At 48.2% G+C, this 17,459-nt stretch overlaps 1 protein-coding gene across 6 annotated transcripts in view; it reads left to right on the top strand.

Moving 5' to 3' along the window:
- LOC127923153 (uncharacterized) overlaps positions 1-17,459 on the top strand; it is a 37,740-nt gene that overhangs the window by 13,029 nt on the left and 7,252 nt on the right. Inside the window, exons 2-3 of one of the 6 annotated variants that reach the window (XM_052507096.1) lie at positions 978-1,081; positions 1,204-1,295. The exons of 1 other annotated variant lie outside the window; for it this stretch is intronic. The gene's annotated coding sequence lies outside the window, so the exon portion shown is untranslated. Of the gene's footprint in view, positions 1-977; positions 1,082-1,203; positions 1,296-1,381; positions 1,701-3,063; positions 3,113-8,141; positions 8,167-8,642; positions 8,759-17,459 lie in introns of those variants that run through there. 4 more of the 6 variants (XM_052507094.1, XM_052507098.1, XM_052507097.1 and 1 more) reach the window with 4 other exon arrangements.

Below are 17,459 nucleotides of genomic sequence, written 5' to 3'. Positions count from 1 at the left end.
ATTAACAGTGTGTGTGTGTGTGTGTGTGTGTGTGTGTGTGTGTGTGTGTGTGTGTTCTCATAAGGTACCATGGAAGAATTCATTTCTGAAGATATCAAGTGAGTCCGTCGTCATGGAGATGTTTTCCTGAATACAGAGTTGTCTCTGTCTTCTTTGGAGAGAAAGTCTTCCTTTCCTCCTGTCATCTTCATATCGCCATGGCGTTCTGATGGTTTCACTCAGCCTGCCAGCGCTGGTTAGGGCCGTGGACATGTCGCCTGCAGCTCTGTCTGTCTGTCTGGTCTGGTCTGGTCTTACACTATTCCTCTGATTTTTAAGTAGCGTTGGCGTAGGCTGAAGATGCAGTTGCTGTAATATTTAACTGTTGTTGTTGATCATAAGTCACAGTCTTACTGTGTTGATCCTCCTGTATTTATTCTGTATTTGTCCACATGCTGGAGTTCATGACCTCTGTGTGCTGGGTTTGGGTTCAGAGGTCAGATATCTAAGGTAGCTCCCCTGTTAGAAGTGTGTGTGTCATCGGTATAGGCGTTATCCTGAGTGACCTGTGTGTGTGTGGGCGCATGCATGTGTACATAAAATTAGCAGTCGTGCATGGATAATGGCCTTTGTAATCTCTCTATTTACACGGGACCAGCTGGTCAGCAGCCCTGTGTATCGGCATGTCACATCTTATAATCTATTTACACGGGACTAGCTGGTCAGCGGCCCTGTGTATCGGCATGTCACATCTTATAATCTATTTACACGGGACTAGCTGGTCAGCGGCCCTGTGTAGCCACATGTGTATCGGCATGTCACATCTTATAATCTATTTACACGGGACTAGCTGGTCAGCAGCCCTCTTATAATCTATTTACACGTGTATCGGCATGTCACATCTTATAATCTATTTACACGGGACTAGCTGGTCAGCAGCCCTGTGTATCGGCATGTCACATCTTGTAATTGTCTGCTGTACTTTCCTTTCCCTCCAGAACCTGGCGCTACTTTTCTGCTGCAGCAAATAAGGGTGGGAGACTTTGGCTGCTAAGCAACAGTGAATTCTGATTTGGCTTGGTGGGGGCAGCAATCTGACCAGGTTACCTGCTCTCTCTCTCTCTCTCTCTCACACACATATTCCTCTCCAACAGTGTCAACAGAACTGAACTCTCCCCTCCCACTCTAAGTTAGACCTTGAACATGTCTGGCTGTGTGCTTTAGGAGGAGGCGTGTGTATGTGTGGGTGCGCACTGGAAGTGTGTGTCGTGGAGAGAGTTGAGGAGAGCTGCTGCTGCTGGCATGAGGTGCTCATGGTAAGGGGGGAAAACACATTCCATGGCTGCTTTACACACACACACACACACACACACACACACACACTACTCGTCCCCGTCTCTCTTTCTCTGAGAAGCTTTGGGGTTAGTTACTGCAGTACTGCTCAGCTTCAGAGCTGAAGGGGAGGGGTGGTTCTCCCTCTCTCTCTGAACCTCGTCAGTCTGAGTAGAACACTGATAGTATCGGACACAGCGGGGACAACTCTCCCACCACATTAACTGTGCAGCAGCGTGTGTGTGTGTGTGTGTGTGTGTTCGTGTGTGTGGTAGCGCTAAAGGGAGAGGGCTAAGTGTGTTCCAGGAAAAAGGAGGAGTGTGTAAAAGGAGGATCAGCACCATTCTGGCTGTGTTTTCTCTCAGTGTACAGAGGGGCTGGATGTCTGGGTAAGTTATGGCTGGAGCAGCAGTACTTTGTATGATGGAGTTTGTGTGTGAAGGGATGTAGATAACTTTGCCTTGACTCTGGGGCATGTTTCAGCCTGGGTATTTGAATAGTATGTTTGAACTGAAACAAGTTGGTCAGTATGTTATTACTAGCTGAAATAAGTTGGTCAGTATGTTATTGCTAATTTGACATTTACATAATTACCTATGTTCCAGTACATTTGACATGAGACATATAGCAGACACTCCTATCCAGTGCCTTGCACAAGGGCACATCGACAGATGATTCACCCAGTCATCTTGGGGATTTGAACTAGCGATCTTTCGGCTACTGGCATGCTCTTAAATGCTCTTAAACGCTAGGCTACCTGACGCCAGTACTGTATTTAGCTATACTGTAGTAAGCTATCACTTAATATTGACTCTATTGTACATAAGAATAATGTGCTTTATTGGCATGTCACCATAAGACTGAGCATCAATTGCTTTTAACAGACTGACTGAGCATCAATTGCTTTTAACAGACTGACTGAGCATCAGTTGTTTTAACAGACTGACTGAGCATCAGTTGTTTTAACAGACTGACTGAGCATCAGTTTTTAATCAGCCTGCCTAGGGGCATGGCTTCCATCAGCATGTTTGGTGAATTGTATAAAGTTGTGGTCTGGTCCATATATTAACTATGAGCTCTGTACTGTAGTGATCTGCTCTGTAGGTATCTGGTTTGGCAGCTATCCAGCACCTCTCTCTGACGTTATTAAGAGACTAGATTGATTGTGTGTGTGTGGCCGGGACACGCGTCACTGTTACACAGCACAAGGCCATATACACCGGGTCAACACACTTGTTAATGATGTCGCCAGGGGAAAACAGTGTGACGTGCACACACACCCCTTAACAGTCAGATAGTGTCGCATTCACACACACACTCCAAATACTGTCTACCTCTTAAAACAGTGTTAGATTTCACACACACACACATACACACACACACACACACACACACACAGCCTGTAGTTGCATTTGTTTCTTTCCGATCCCACAGATACAGCGGTGTTTGTATTCTGTTAGGGCACCATTCTCCTGAAACGTCTCGTCCTTGGTCTGTGAGTGACTAAGCACGCTGCTCATTCCTATGGCAACCATTTTTGTTCCGACCGCGTTCTCAGCTAGACGGAGGTGCTGTCCGGGGAATCTAAAGACACAGGATTATGAAGTATCTGACTGCTACATTCCTTGGTGCCGTCTGACTTCCTGATTAGACGGAGCCTGTTGATACCATATAGATAGAATCTTATATATAGTATCTAATCATTTTTTATTGTTACCACAGTCCGAGGTCAGGCAAGATCTATAGCTGTGAGACGCATTAACGATGAATTGACATGATTACCGGCATTAACAAGCTCAGGGTGAGTGTTAGTTCAGGCAGGCAGTGGAGCTGCAGATGGGGGTGTCAATGCAGGGCTTCGAGGTACGGTCTGATATCAGTAGTCATGGTGTCATACAGCAGAAACCAAAGGCCTGACCAACATGTTTTCCCATGAAGATAAGATGTGTAGTTCAGATAGATCTGCTGTACTGTGCTCTTCTCGGCAAGTTATCAACACGTTGGGTCATTTTTGTTCCGTTTCTGATTTGTTTAAATTATGGGACAGTACAGGTGTTGTGACCAAGCATATGTCACGATTTCTAAGACTGTTGTGAAGTCTGGTAACATTGACGTAAATCAGCCTACAGGAAGGATAAATGCTGACAACTATTGATTGTCCCCAAGCACCTTTACTAGGAACATTGACATCTATGGAAAGTCTAAGCTGAAAAATATGAATGGTTTATCCATGAAGTGGTTTAAATCGGAGAACGGACCATGCGTTGTAATTTAAAATATGAATGAATACCCCAATACAAAGGAGCTTAGCAGTCTTAGTAGCTTCCGACAGGACGTGCTGTAATACGCTGTGGCTGGAACTGACCAGTGTGACGGGGATTATAGCCCAGGGAGGGGGTGGGGGGAGGAAGAGTGAGAGAGTGGGTGAGGTAGAGATAGTTGTAACACTTTATGATCCGGCCCCCAGCAGGGAAAGAACATTCCCAACCTCCACTTCTGGAACAGCTGTATCCCGAAGCCCTGACTGACTGAGCTCACTGACGGTTAGTGCAAGTGGGGACGCTGTGGAACAAGCTTTAGGTCTGGTACTTATCTCCAGTCAGATTAGTGACGGTGAAAGCAAGGTGTCTTTAGCCTTACAAGTGCATGACAACCAACCTGGTAAAGAGGAAACCTAGACTAATCTTCCTGGAATGAGAGGCAGGTTTTCCATTGAGTCTGTGGAGAGAGAGAGAGTCAGGTTCATAATAGAAGTTTTCATATTTTTCTGTATTTGTTTACTAATGATTTACTTTCACCTCTTTATTTTGTTTTTCATTCCATGATCTTCAAAGGACGTTATGCAATAGTTAAGCTTAGATGCTGAAGTAACTGCCAAAGTTTGAGTCTCGGCTCCAACAGGAAGTGATGTTGTTTGTTCTGATTGCGTATTGTCCAGGAGCCTTGGGAGGTAGGCTGTATCATATGATTTGGACCTATGCTGTGTGTAACCTTAGCCTGTGTTATAGTCTAATATTGATCTGTAACTTTAGCCTGTGTTATAGTCTAATATTATTATTTTTTTTTGTGTGTATTTTTCACCCCAATTTCGTGGTATCCCACTGGTAGTAGTTAGTCTTGTCTCATTGCTGCAACTCCCGTACGGACTCGGGAGAGGCGAAGGTCGAGAGCCATGCTTCCTCCGAAACACAACCCAACCAAGCCGCACTGCTTCTTGACACACTGCTCACTTAACCCGGAAGCCAGCCACACCAATGTGTCGGAGGAAACACCGTACACCTGGCGACCGTGTCAGCGTGCACTGCGCCCGGCCTGCCACAGGAGTCGCTATTGCGCGATGAGACGGGGATATTCCTGCCTGCCAAACCCTAACCCGGACGACGGGTCTCCCGGTCGCGGCCGGCTGCGACAGAGCCTGGACACTGCACTACGCCACTTGGAAGGCTTGTTATAGTCTCTTATTGATGGAGGTCAATTGACCAGTCGTTGGTATAGACATTGATTAAATCTGTGTGTGGAGCATCAAGATCGTCAAGTGTGCTGGAGTTGGTTTTCAATGTACTCCGTTATTGCCATTTGACCAATAGTCAAATTAAACTAAATCACGCTAAAGGTTACTTCCTGGTTCGTGTATTCTTGCTCCACTGTAATACCAGTTGTGGATAAAGTGTAAAATTTACATGATTACACTGCAGCAGCCAGGCAGGAAGACTGTGTTTTCCCCCACAGTCTCATCTCTCTCTGGGTTCCTTGTTGTTCCGGATGCTCTGCTGGGGTCCGGAACAGTGGTCATCCATCAGCTAGCTCTGTCTGTGGGTGAACTCTGTGTCTGTTTTGATACCAATCTCCTATTGACCTTTTAGCTTGCGACCTCTGAAGTCTGTCATGTTGATGCTACCTCTGCTCAGTCTGTCATGTTGATGCTACCTCTGCTAAGTCTGTCATGTTGATGCCCCTGCTAAGTCTGTCATGTTGATGCCAAGTCATGTTGATGCTAAGTGTCATGTTGATGCTACCTCTGCTAAGTCTGTCATGTTGATGCTAAGTCTGTCATGTTGATGCTACCTCTGCTAAGTCTGTCATGTTGATGCCAAGTCTGTCATGTTGATGCTACCTCTGCTAAGTCTGTCATGTTGATGCTACCTCTGCTAAGTCTGTCATGTTGATGCCAAGTCTGTCATGTTGATGCTACCTCTGCTAAGTCTGTCATGTTGATGCTACCTCTGCTAAGTCTGTCATGTTGATGCTACCTCTGCTAAGTCTGTCATGTTGATGCCAAGTCTGTCATGTTGATGCCAAGTCTGTCATGTTGATGCTACCTCTGCTAAGTCTGTCATGTTGATGCTACCTCTGCTAGTCTGTCATGTTGATGCCAAGTCTGTCATGTTGATGCTACCTCTGCTAAGTCTGTCATGTTGATGCCAAGTCTGTCATGTTGATGCTACCTCTGCTAAGTCTGTCATGTTGATGCTAAGTCTGTCATGTTGATGCCAAGTCTGTCATGTTGATGCCAAGTCTGTCATGTTGATGCCACCTCTGCTAAGTCTGTCATGTTGATGCTAAGTCTGTCATGTTGATGCTAAGTCTGTCATGTTGATGCCAAGTCTGTCATGTTGATGCCAAGTCTGTCATGTTGATGCCAAGTCTGTCATGTTGATGCTAAGTCTGTCATGTTGATGCTAAGTCTGCTAAGTCTGTCGTGTTGATGCTACCTCTGCTAAGTCTGTCGTGTTGTCTCAATCTAAAGGTGGTTCTTCCCTCGTTAGGTTATGAGTTCTAGGCTAATGGTTCAGTGGTGCCTCTTTTTAAACCTCTGAATCTCTCAACTTCCCCTCCACCTCTCCATCCCCTCCCTCTCTTTATAGTACTCGACAGGCCTGCACTAAAGCGTGCCAGGGTCTCTCTCCCCCCTCCACCTCTCCATCCCCTCCCTCTCTCTTTATAGTACGGCCTGCACTAAAGCGTGCCAGGGTCTCTCTCCCCCCTCCACCTCTCCATCCCCTCCCTCTCTTTATAGTACTCGACAGGCCTGCACTAAAGCGTGCCAGGGTCTCTCTCCCCCCTCCACCTCTCCATCCCCTCCCTCTCTTTATAGTACTCGACAGGCCTGCACTAAAGTGTGCGGGACTCTCTCCCCCTCCACCTCTCCATCCCTCCCTCTCTTTATAGTACTCGACAGGCCTGCACTAAAGCGTGCCAGGGTCTCTCTCCCCCCTCCACCTCTCCATCCCCTCCCTCTCTTTATAGTACTCGACAGGCCTGCACTAAAGCGTGCCAGGGTCTCTCTCCCCCCTCCACCTCTCCATCCCCTCCCTCTCTTTATAGTACTCGACAGGCCTGCACTAAAGCGTGCCAGGGTCTCTCTCCCCCCTCCACCTCTCCATCCCCTCCCTCTCTTTATAGTACTCGACAGGCCTGCACTAAAGCATGCCAGGGTCTCTCTCCCCCTCCAACAATCACCAGGCGTGTACAGTTACCCATAACCCCCTGGGGGACAAAGACCTAAGAGCATAACATGAACAGACACCAAGTCTTAGATGTGGGGAGGGCAGCTCTAACTGAAGCACAGAATGTCAGTCAGAGTCCCACATGGCACACTTTCCCTAAGTGCACTACTTTTGACCGGGACTCATAGGGTTATCCATAGGACTCTGGTCAAAAGTAGTGCACTATAGAGGGAATAGGGTACTGTTTGGGACTTGGACTCCGTTGACCAAACGTGCCACTCGCTGTGTCCTTAATTCAAATGATCATGTATAGGCCAGTGTGTAGAGATGATGTCATTGGAGTGTGGGTGTCTCTCTTACTAAATGGAGTTGATCCAGTGATATGTGTGGACCTATAGGATTGTACATTGTTAGAGGGCTGTAGTCTCTTTCTAAGCAGGCCACTCTACTTGAACTAGGTGGGTCTTTCACACTCTGGAGCCAACTCTAACCATGCACTTTTAGTGTGGTTGGGATGGTAGTCTGTTAAGTATGCTTGCTCAAGTTCATACTCTCCAGGGGCCTCATTTATGAATGGTGCACAAAATATGCCCCAAAACATGCATACACCAGGTAGGCATTTCTAAAAAAAAACTGAACTTGACATGAGATTGTGTGTGTTTATCCTCCCGCAAACTTTAGACCATGTTTACGCACAGTTTGTAGAGGTTAAAGTTTTGTATTGCAAATATACAAAAGTAACCTAGTAGCCTTGTACATGAATATACGATGACTTATTCATAACAAAAAACAGGTAGCTAAATATAACGATAGAATTAATGGCTGTTAGTGAGATTAAAGAGAATCGATTTATTTTATCTTTGCATTCTAAAATAATTTGAAATCTGTCATTTCCATGACCATTGCAGAATAAATTCCTCATCTTTTCTGACTGATGGTTTCAATACTCGCGAAGTAGCCTATAGGCCAACAACAAGTTAGGATAGGCTACCATTCGTTTCTTTTAATTGGACTCACATCACAGTAGTAAACAGAAAAGCTACCGGTATGTTTAAGTATTTTGCCCAATGCAAGCCAATCCGAAGTGCTCGAACAGACGGTTCACATTTCCATTGACCTTTTGTCGACTCCGTCTGAATAGCATACTGTGACGTAAAATGCATTGCGTAGCGGAGGCATTTCATTTACAAACGCAATACATATCATAACCATTGCAGAATAAATTCCTCACCTTTTCTGACCATGAAGTAGCCGTACAACAAATTACCATGCGCATATCTAATTTAATTGGGCCTATTAGATATTCTATTTAACATTTTTGCTCCATGCATCCGAATGGGAGCGCGGTTTATAACATACAGGTGAACAGACAGTTGATCTTTTGCATTGAAGTGTGAAGACTACCACTGTAAGTAGGCCTACTGTAGTTTTTAAAAAATCTGAGTAAACCAATATTTCAGAATTTGTGAGCAGTGCAGCATATTTAGGTTCTGAGAACGTAAATGCAAAACATTTATTGATTTCAAACGATCTGTTTACAGGTAAAAAATAATGAGCATTTTTTTTCTGTTTTAGAAACGGTCAGAAGGCCGACAGCAAATGTCTTGGCCTAATTCCAATCCTTCCAAAGTATACAGCAAAAAGGGCGTTATTGTCACCATACAAGGTGAATTATGGGCATTATTCCTTCGGAGTTTAAATGCTCGTTCACGCTTGTACAGTTTTACAACAGGTCTGTTTTATAACGGGAAAAATGCGTAAATGTTTCGTTTTTTTATGGCCACCACAGCATTTCAAAACTGTCAAACAAGTCAGTTGGATGGATAGTTGGTTTGGCTGGCTAGCTAGCTAATTAGCAGCTGGCGAGCTGGATGCTCTGAGTTAAAGGTTGAGCGGAGAAGCCTAAAGCAAGAGCCAAGAGAGGACACCTGAGATGACAGAGGACGAGCGCCGATGCTCGGGAGTACTACAAGGTTACTTTGGACAATTGTCGACGTACGGTGAGCATAGCTACCCGGCTACAGAGACCAGTCATCATTGCTCCGGGTCCAGACCTGTCTGACCCTGTCCCTGACCAAGGCTCCTGAGTCTTTTACCTGGCTGTGACCGACTGATGCTCCCTCCCTCCACACAGACATGAATCACACCATGTCACATGATTGATTTATTTATTTAATTATTGTTTATTTATTCACATCAGCTCTTAGCTGGCAATGTTGTACACCTTGACGATAAACTAAACCTTAATGTAGCATTCACGAAGCCTTCAAAACACTCTTGTCATAGGAAACACACAATTCTCTTGACATTACACCTCAGCTCTAACAGACCTTTAACACCCCCAGTATGGCAGAGCTGTACAATGCTACAGTGGTACCTCCCTCCCTCTCAGGTGACCTGTTCTGTATTGAGGTAAATACCAAAGGGCAGTGGCTCTATATTGGACTCTGTCTCAGGTGTACCAGCTCACCTGTCAGCTAGCGTTCCCACAACTGCAGAGGGCTTATGCATGTTTGATAAGGCCAGTGTGATACACACACACACTCAGGTCTGCAGTCGCCCGCTCAGCCCTAACTCATGCATTAGCAATGAGACAGGGTCACACTCCATGGCACTGGGATGAGTCCCCACAGCATCAGTAACACAACAGAACAGCAGAGGGAAGAGTCCCCAGCAAGTAACACAACAGAACAGCAGAGGGAAGAGTCCCCACAGCACCAGTAATACAACTCAGAACAGCAGAGGGAAGAGTCCCCACAGCACCAGTAATACAACTCAGAGGGAAGAGTCCCCACAGCACCAGTAATACAACTCAGAACAGCAGAGGGAAGAGTCCCCACAGCATCAGTAACACAACTCAGAACAGCAGAGGGAAGAGTCCCCACAGCACCAGTAATACAACTCAGAACAGCAGAGGGAAGAGTCCCCACAGCACCAGTAATACAACTCAGAACAGCAGAGGGAAGAGTCCCCACAGCATCAGTAATACAACTCAGAACAGCAGAGGGAAGAGTCCCCACAACATCAGTAATACAACTCAGAACAGCAGAGGGAAGAGTCCCCACAGCACCAGTAATACAACTCAGAACAGCAGAGGGAAGAGTCCCCACAGCACCAGTAACACAACTCAGAACAGCAGAGGAAAGAGTCCCCACAGCACCAGTAATACAACTCAGAACAGCAGAGGGAAGAGTCCCCACAGCACCAGTAATACAACTCCGAACAGCAGAGGGAAGAGTCCCCACAGCACCAGTAATACAACTCAGAACAGCAGAGGGAAGAGTCCCCACAGCACCAGTAATACAACTCAGAACAGCAGAGGGAAGAGTCCCCATAGCACCAGTAATACAACTCAGAACAGCAGAGGGAAGAGTCCCCACAGCACCAGTAATACAACTCAGAACAGCAGAGGGAAGAGTCCCCACAGCACCAGTAATACAACTCAGAACAGCAGAGGGAAGAGTCCCCACAACATCAGTAACACAACTCAGAACAGCAGAGGGAAGAGTCCCCACAGCACCAGTAATACAACTCAGAACAGCAGAGGGAAGAGTCCCCACAGCACCAGTAATACAACTCAGAACAGCAGAGGGAAGAGTCCCCACAGCACCAGTAACACAACTCAGAACAGCAGAGGGAAGAGTCCCCATAGCACCAGTAATACAACTCAGAACAGCAGAGGAAAGAGTCCCCACAGCACCAGTAATACAACTCAGAACAGCAGAGGGAAGAGTCCCCACAGCACCAGTAATACAACTCAGAACAGCAGAGGGAAGAGTCCCCACAGCACCAGTAATACAACTCAGAACAGCAGAGGGAAGAGTCCCCACAGCACCAGTAATACAACTCAGAACAGCAGAGGGAAGAGTCCCCACAGCACCAGTAACACACAGAACAGCAGAGGGAAGAGTCCCCACAGCATCAGTAGAACAGCAGAGGGAAGAGTCCCCATAGCACCAGTAACACAACTCAGAACAGCAGAGGGAAGAGTCCCCACAGCACCAGTAATACAACTCAGAACAGCAGAGGGAAGAGTCCCCAGCACCAGTAACACAACTCAGAACAGCAGAGGGAAGAGTCCCCACAGTAACACAACAGTAATACAACTCAGAACAGCAGAGGGAAGAGTCCCCCCACAGCACCAGTAATACAACTCAGAACAGCAGAGGGAAGAGTCCCCACAGCACCAGTAATACAACTCAGAACAGCAGAGGGAAGAGTCCCCACAGCACCAGTAATACAACTCAGAACAGCAGAGGAAGAGTCCCCACAGCATCAGTAACACAACTCAGAACAGCAGAGGGAAGAGTCCCCACAGCACCAGTAATACAACTCAGAACAGCAGAGGGAAGAGTCCCCACAGCACCAGTAATACAACTCAGAACAGCAGAGGGAAGAGTCCCCAAGCACAAGTAATACAACTCAGAACAGCAGAGGGAAGAGTCCCCACAGCACCAGTAACACAACTCAGAACAGCAGAGGGAAGAGTCCCCCAGCACCAGTAACACAACTCAGAACAGCAGAGGGAAGAGTCCCCACAGCACCAGTAATACAACTCAGAACAGCAGAGGGAAGAGTCCCCACAGCACCAGTAATACAACTCAGAACAGCAGAGGGAAGAGTCCCCACAGCACCAGTAATAGAACAGCACCAGTCAGAACAGCAGAGGGAAGAGTCCCCACAGCACCAGTAATACAACTCAGAACAGCAGAGGAAAGAGTCCCCATAATACAACAAACAGCAGAGGGAAGAGTCCCCACAGCACCAGTAATACAACTCAGAACAGCAGAGGGAAGAGTCCCCACAGCACCAGTAATACCACTCAGAACAGCAGAGGGAAGAGTCCCCACAGCACCAGTAATACAACTCAGAACAGCAGAGGGAAGAGTCCCAGCACAGTAACACACCAGAACAGCAGAGGAAGAGTCCCCACAGCACCAGTAACACAACTCAGAACAGCAGAGGAAAGAGTCCCCAGCACCAGTAACACAACTCACCAGTAATACAACTCAGAACAGCAGAGGAAGAGTCCCCACAGCACCAGTAATACAACTCAGAACAGCAGAGGGAAGAGTCCCCACAGCATCAGTAACACAACTCAGAACAGCAGAGGGAAGAGTCCCCACAGCACCAGTAACACAACTCAGAACAGCAGAGGGAAGAGTCCCCACAGCACCAGTAACACAACTCAGAACAGCAGAGGAAGAGTCCCCACAGCACAGTAACTCAGAACAGCAGAGGGAAGAGTCCCCACAGCACCAGTCCCCACAGCATCAGTAACACAACTCAGAACAGCAGAGGGAAGAGTCCCCACAGCATAACACAGTAAGCACAACTCAGAACAGCAGAGGGAAGAGTCCCCACAGCACCAGTAATACAACTCAGAACAGCAGAGGGAAGAGTCCCCACAGCACCAGTAACACAACTCAGAACAGCAGAGGGAAGAGTCCCCACAGCATCAGTAACACAACTCAGAACAGCAGAGGAAGAGTCCCCACACCAGTAATACAACTCAGAACAGCAGAGGGAAGAGAGTCCCAGAACAGCAGAGGGAAGAGTCACCAGTAATACAACTCAGAACAGCAGAGGGAAGAGTCCCCACAGTAATACAACTCACCAGTAATACAACTCAGAACAGCAGAGGGAAGAGTCCCCACAGCACCAGTAATACAAACAGCAGAACAGCAGAGGAAAGAGTCCCCACACCAGTAATACACCAGTAATACAACTCAGAACAGCAGAGGGAAGAGTCCCCACCTGCAGCAGTAATACAACAGAACAGCAGAGGGAAGAGTCCCCAACCAGTAATACAACTCAGAACAGCAGAGGAAAGAGTCCCAGCACAGTAATACACCAGTAATACAACTCAGAACAGCAGAGGGAAGAGTCCCCACAGCACCAGTAATACAACTCAGAACAGCAGAGGGAAGAGTCCCCACAGCACCAGTAATACAACTCAGAACAGCAGAGGGAAGAGTCCCCACAGCACCAGTAATACAACTCCCCAGCACCAGTAATACAACTCAGAACAGCAGAGGGAAGAGTCCCCAGTAATACAACTCAGAACAGCAGAGGAAGAGTCCCCACAGCACCAGTAATACAACTCAGAACAGCAGAGGGAAGAGTCCCCACAGCACCAGTAATACAACTCAGAACAGCAGAGGGAAGAGTCCCCACAGCACCAGTAATACAACTCAGAACAGCAGAGGGAAGAGTCCCCACAGCACCAGTAATACAACTCAGAACAGCAGAGGGAAGAGTCCCCACAACACCAGTAACACAACTCAGAACAGCAGAGGGAAGAGTCCCCACAGCACCAGTAATACAACTCAGAACAGCAGAGGGAAGAGTCCCCACAGCACCAGTAATACAACTCAGAACAGCAGAGGAAGAGTCCCCACAGCACCAGTAATACAACTCAGAACAGCAGAGGGAAGAGTCCCCACAGCACCAGTAATACAACTCAGAACAGCAGAGGGAAGAGTCCCCACAGCACCAGTAATACAACTCAGAACAGCAGAGGGGAAGAGTCCCCACAGCACCAGTAATACAACTCAGAACAGCAGAGGGAAGAGTCCCAGCACCAGTAATACAACTCAGAACAGCAGAGGGAAGAGTCCCCACAGCACCAGTAATACAACTCAGAACAGCAGAGGGAAGAGTCCCCACAGCACCAGTAATACAAGAACAGCAGAGGGAAGAGTCCCCAGCACCAGTAATACAACTCAGAACAGCAGAGGAAGAGTCCCCACAGCACCAGTAATACAACTCAGAACAGCAGAGGGAAGAGTCCCCACAGCACCAGTAATACAACTCAGAACAGCAGAGGGAAGAGTCCCCACAGCACCAGTAATACAACTCAGAACAGCAGAGGGAAGAGTCCCCACAGCACCAGTAATACAACTCAGAACAGCAGAGGGAAGAGTCCCCACAGCACCAGTAATACAACTCAGAACAGCAGAGGGAAGAGTCCCCACAGCACCAGTAATACAACTCAGAACAGCAGAGGGAAGAGTCCCCACAGCACCAGTAATACAACTCAGAACAGCAGAGGGAAGAGTCCCCACAGAGTCCCCAGAACAGCAGAGGGAAGCACCAGTAATACAACTCAGAACAGCAGAGGGAAGAGTCCCCACAGCACCAGTAATACAACTCAGAACAGCAGAGGGAAGAGTCCCCACAGCACCAGTAATACAACTCAGAACAGCAGAGGGAAGAGTCCCCACAGAACACCAGTAATACAACTCAGAACAGCAGAGGGAAGAGGATGAGTAATACCCAGAACAGCAGAGGGAAGAGTCCCCACAAGTAACACAACTCAGAACAGCAGAGGGAAGAGTCCCCACAGCACCAGTAATACAACTCAGAACAGCAGAGGGAAGCAGTCCCAGAACACAGACACCAGTAATACAACTCAGAACAGCAGAGGGAAGAGTCCCCAAGAACAGTAACACAACTCAGAACAGCAGAGGGAAGAGTCCAGTAATACAACTCAGAACAGCAGAAGGTCCCCACAGCAAGTAACACAACTCAGAACAGCAGAGGGAAGAGTCCCCACAGCACCAGTAATACAACTCAGAACAGCAGAGGGAAGAGTCCCCACAGCACCAGTAATACAACTCAGAACAGCAGAGGGAAGAGTCCCCACAGCACCAGTAACACAACTCAGAACAGCAGAGGGAAGAGTCCCCACAGCACCAGTAACACAACTCAGAACAGCAGAGGGAAGAGTCCCCACAGCACCAGTAATCAGAACAGCAGAGGGAAGAGTCCCCACAGCACCAGTAACACAACTCAGAACAGCAGAGGGAAGAGTCCCCACAACATCAGTAACACAACTCAGAACAGCAGAGGGAAGAGTCCCCACAGCACCAGTAACAACTCAGAACAGCAGAGGGAAGAGTCCCCACAGAAGTAACACAACTCAGAACAGCAGAGGGAAGAGTCCCCACAGCACCAGTAAGCACAACTCAGAACAGCAGAGGGAAGAGTCCCCACAGCACCAGTAATACAACTCAGAACAGCAGAGGGAAGAGTCCCCACAGCACCAGTAACACAACTCAGAACAGCAGAGGGAAGAGTCCCCACAGCACCAGTAATACAACTCAGAACAGCAGAGGGAAGAGTCCCCACAGCACCAGTAATACAACTCAGAACAGCAGAGGGAAGAGTCCCCACAGCACCAGTAATACAACTCAGAACAGCAGAGGGAAGAGTCCCCACAGCACCAGTAATACAACTCAGAACAGCAGAGGGAAGAGTCCCCAGCACCAGTAATACAACTCAGTCCCCAAGCACCAGTACCCCACAGCACCAGTAATACAACTCAGAACAGCAGAGGGAAGAGTCCCCAGCACCAGTAATACAACTCAGAACAGCAGAGGGAAGAGTCCCACAGCACCAGTAATACAACTCAGAACAGCAGAGGAAGAGTCCCCACAGCACCAGTAATACAACTCAGAACAGCAGAGGGAAGAGTCCCCACAGCACCAGTAATACAATTCAGAACAGCAGAGGGAAGAGTCCCCACAGCACCAGTAATACAACTCAGAACAGCAGAGGGAAGAGTCCCAGCAGAGGGAAGAGTCACAGCACCAGTAATACAACTCAGAGAGGGAAGGGTCCCCAGCAGTAATACAACTCAGAACAGCAGAGTCCCCACAGCACCAGTAATACAACTCAGAACAGCAGAGGAAGAGTCCCCACAGCACCAGTAACACCAGTAATACACACTCCCCACAGCAGAACAGCAGAGGGAAGAGTCCCCATCAGTAACAAAAGAACAGCAGAGGGAAGAGTCACAGTAATACTCAGAACAGCAGAGGGAAGAGTCCCCACCACCAGTAATACAACTCAGAACAGCAGAGAGTCCCCACAGCACCAGTAATACAACTCAGAACAGCAGAGGGAAGAGTCCCCACAGCACCAGTAATACACCAGTAATACAACTCAGAACAGCAGAGGGAAGAGTCCCCACAGCACCAGTAACACAACTCAGAACAGCAGAGGGAAGAGTCCCCACAGCACCAGTAACACAACTCAGAACAGCAGAGGAAGAGTCCCCACAGAGTCCCCACAGCACCAGTAACACAACTCAGAACAGCAGAGGGAAGAGTCCCCACAGCACCAGTAATACAACTCAGAACAGCAGAGGGAAGAGTCCCCACAGCACAAGTAATACAACTCAGAACAGCAGAGGGAAGAGTCCCCACAGCATCAGTAATACAACTCAGAACAGCAGAGGGAAGAGTCCCCACAGCACTCAACTCAAACAGCAGAGGGAAGAGTCCCCACAGCACCAGAACAGAACAGCAGGGGAAGAGTCCCCACAGCACCAGAGTCCCCACAGCACCAGTAACACAACTCAGAACAGCAGAGGGAAGAGTCCCCACAGCACCAGTAACACAACTCAGAACAGCAGAGGAAGAGTCCCTCAGCACCAGTAACACAACTCAGAACAGCAGAGGGAAGAGTCCCCACAGCACCAGTAACACAACTCAGAACAGCAGAGGGAAGAGTCCCCACAGCACCAGTAACACAACTCAGAACAGCAGAGGGAAGAGTCCCCACAGCACCAGTAACACAACTCAGAACAGCAGAGGGAAGAGTCCCCACAGCACCAGTAACACAACTCAGAACAGCAGAGGGAAGAGTCCCCACAGCACCAGTAATACAACTCAGAACAGCAGAGGGAAGAGTCCCCAGCACCAGAGGGAAGAGTCCCCACAGCACCAGTAACACAACTCAGAACAGCAGAGGAAAGAGTCCCCACAGCACCAGTAACACAACTCAGAACAGCAGAGGGAAGAGTCCCCACAGCACAGTAATACAACTCAGAACAGCAGAGGGAAGAGTCCCCAGACCAGTAAGACCCCACAGCAGAGGGAAGAGTCCCAGTAACACAACTCAGAACAGCAGAGTCCCCACAGCACCAAGAACAGCAGAGGGAAGAGTCCCCACAGCACCAGTAACACAACTCAGAACAGCAGAGGAAGAGTCCCTCAGAACAGCACCAGTAACACAACTCAGAACAGCAGAGGGAAGAGTCCCCACAGCACCAGTCCCAGAACAGCAGAGGGAAGAGTCCAGCACCAGTAACACAACTCAGAACAGCAGAGGGAAGAGTCCCCAGCACCAGTAAGCACAACTCAGAACAGCAGAGGAAGAGTCCCCAGTCCCCAGAACAGCAGAGGAAGAGTCCAGTAACACAACTCAGAACAGCAGAGGGAAGAAGAGTCCCCACAGCACCAGTAATACAACTCAGAACAGCAGAGGGAAGAGTCCCCACAGCACCAGTAACAACTCAGAACAGCAGAGGAAGAGTCCCCACAGCACCAGTAACACAACTCAGAACAGCAGAGGAAGAGTCCCCACAGCACCAGTAATACAACTCAGAACAGCAGAGGAACAGCAAGAGTCCCCACAGCATCAGAACAGCAGAGGAAAGAGTCACAGCACTCAGAAACAGCAGAGGGAAGAGTCCCCACAGCACCAGTAACACAACTCAGAACAGCAGAGGAAAGAGTCCCCACAGCACCAGTAACACAACTCAGAACAGCAGAGGGAAGAGGCATCAGTAACACAACTCAGAACAGGAGGGAGAGGATGCATGGTTAGACATGATCACTGACTGGATAACAATGCAGTGACTGCAGTCTTCACTTACTGCTACCTGCGTCCCACACATCAGATTAACCGTGA

The sequence above is a fragment of the Oncorhynchus keta genome, unplaced genomic scaffold, assembly GCF_023373465.1.
Source record: "Oncorhynchus keta strain PuntledgeMale-10-30-2019 unplaced genomic scaffold, Oket_V2 Un_contig_28553_pilon_pilon, whole genome shotgun sequence".
Lineage (NCBI taxonomy): Eukaryota > Metazoa > Chordata > Actinopteri > Salmoniformes > Salmonidae > Oncorhynchus > Oncorhynchus keta.
The sequence above is the reverse complement of the archived record's forward strand: the minus strand, read 5'-3'. Positions and strand labels throughout refer to the sequence as shown.